Below are 2,244 nucleotides of genomic sequence, written 5' to 3' on the forward strand. Positions count from 1 at the left end.
AAAATGAGCACGATGAAGACTTTGTATTCAGCTTGGTGGTTGGTAGTGGAGAAATTGAATCAGAGAGAGATTTATATTACTAGCCCTTTGTTTCTCTCGAGGATAAGGTCAACCTGTCCACTTCTTTTTTTGTTTGATGATCCATCGGTGAAGATGATCCACTTTGTTCAAGATTTAATTATGGCTAGAGCAAGTTCTGCAATTAGGGGTGGAAATAGGCTGGGCCGAGCTAGACTTTGTCAAGCCTAAGTATGACTTGTCAAAAAATCGAAGCCTAAGCCTGGCCTGTAGCCTGTCATAGATTTATTTTTAGGCATGAGTGTGGCCTTTTCGAAAGCCTAGTTAGCCTGTTGGCCTACATAAAAGCCTATTTGTTTTAGACATATGTAAATAAGCAATTAAAATAATGTTTAAATAGACTAATTAGCTAAAAAAATCAAGAGACTAAAAATTTGTATGCATTGACTTATTTTAAATTACTTATTAGCATAAGTTTTGTGAGACTATTTGTTTAAGAGAACTTATGAAAAAAATATTCATAAGGTGTTCTTATTTTCACAAATTCTTCAAGATAACCAAATTTTATTTATGTATTTTAATTCAAAGCACAACATATAGCGTAATGATGATAAAAAATTATTCATATTTATTTAAATAAATCGGCCTGATAGGTTTAAAATTTTTTTTGGGAGCCCGAGGCCTCTTCTTTTTAACTAAATAGGCTTATAAAAAAGCTTAAACCTTTTCTATTTAAAAAAATGTGTGGCCTGACCTGAGCCTGTGTAGGCTAGCATATATATATATATATATATATATATATATATATATATATATATATATATATATATATATATATATATATATATATATATATGGTTTAAGGGCTTTTTGATTTCAAAGGAGATGTCAAATTTCAAGATTTAAATGGATCACTTCGTCTTTCGACGTGATAGATTCGGCCTAAAAAGGTAACATAACTTAATAAGGTGCAACACTCACTTAATAAGGTAACATAACTTGTGCAATTTGTGTTTAATTCAATAAAGCTAGATAAGTTGTCATCCAACATGAGTGTCCCTTAGGTGAGGTGTACTTCTTGAACAATACATCTTGTGTAATTCGTGTCTGATCCAACAAGGCTATAAGAGGTGTAGTTCTTGAACATAAGAGGTAGTAGTCAAGTTTTCCTAGAGCGGATCTTCAACATATTTTTCACGTCCCTTACTAGCAAAAAAATTAACTAATCTGTCTATTTGACAACAAAATGTCATAGAACTTTGTACTGGTATACTTATACTGACCTTTATGAACCTATTTTGTGATTGCCCAATCTCCAGATTAGTGGCTTATTCGCAATCATAAATAGTCGTTACGAAAAGTTTGACATACAGAGAGAAGTTGAAATAGCTTTTATAATCATTAAGCATAAGCATAAGGCACAAGACATCAGTTAATAGTCGTCAGACCTGTTACGGATATTGTGCTCAAATAAAAGAACAATTACATTGATTGGTATCAATACAATAATGGAACCCGTCATCAAGAGAAGCTAAAAAATTGGAGATATAACTAAAACTTGGTTGGCTAAAAGATAAGCCAAGTTACATACAATGTACATTCTTAAGTACAAACTTCAAATTTGCATGCAATTGGTCATGGTTCAAATTATAGAATATGAATGCATACATGAGGACATGCTCACATTCTATAATTTGAAATGCTGTGATGTGTTGTACAAACTGAACTATACTATTAACCTAGGAGAGAAAAAACATGCATCCATTCAAATAATCAAACACATTTGTATTAACCTTTTTCCAAATAGATATGGGATGATTTGAGTAAAATTTGATCCAAAATACACATACATCACCCCATGTGAATGTGAGTTATCTCCACTAGTTAATCAGCCGTGACAAATAAAATGTTGCATTAATAGCTAATACTCCACCGATATATCCCATGAACAAATTTAGTGTCTTAGACCGTCTACAGTACCATGTTTATATGTGATTTCTTGTATATGAAAAATTGTTCTTCCCCGTTATACTATAATCATATATGGCTAGGACCATCGCAATTGCAATTTCAATATAAAGGTGGTCATTGCAACTATAACCACAATTTAAACCCATAGAAGTCATTGGAGGTCACATGTAAGAATCGTAAAGAATTTGTTCGAGAAAAATATTGGAGTAACATCAAGAGTATATTGGAGTAACATTAAAAATCTGTTCAAGAGAA

The sequence above is a fragment of the Vicia villosa genome, linkage group LG3 (genome assembly GCF_029867415.1).
Source record: "Vicia villosa cultivar HV-30 ecotype Madison, WI linkage group LG3, Vvil1.0, whole genome shotgun sequence".
In the NCBI taxonomy this organism is placed as follows: Eukaryota; Viridiplantae; Streptophyta; class Magnoliopsida; order Fabales; family Fabaceae; genus Vicia; species Vicia villosa.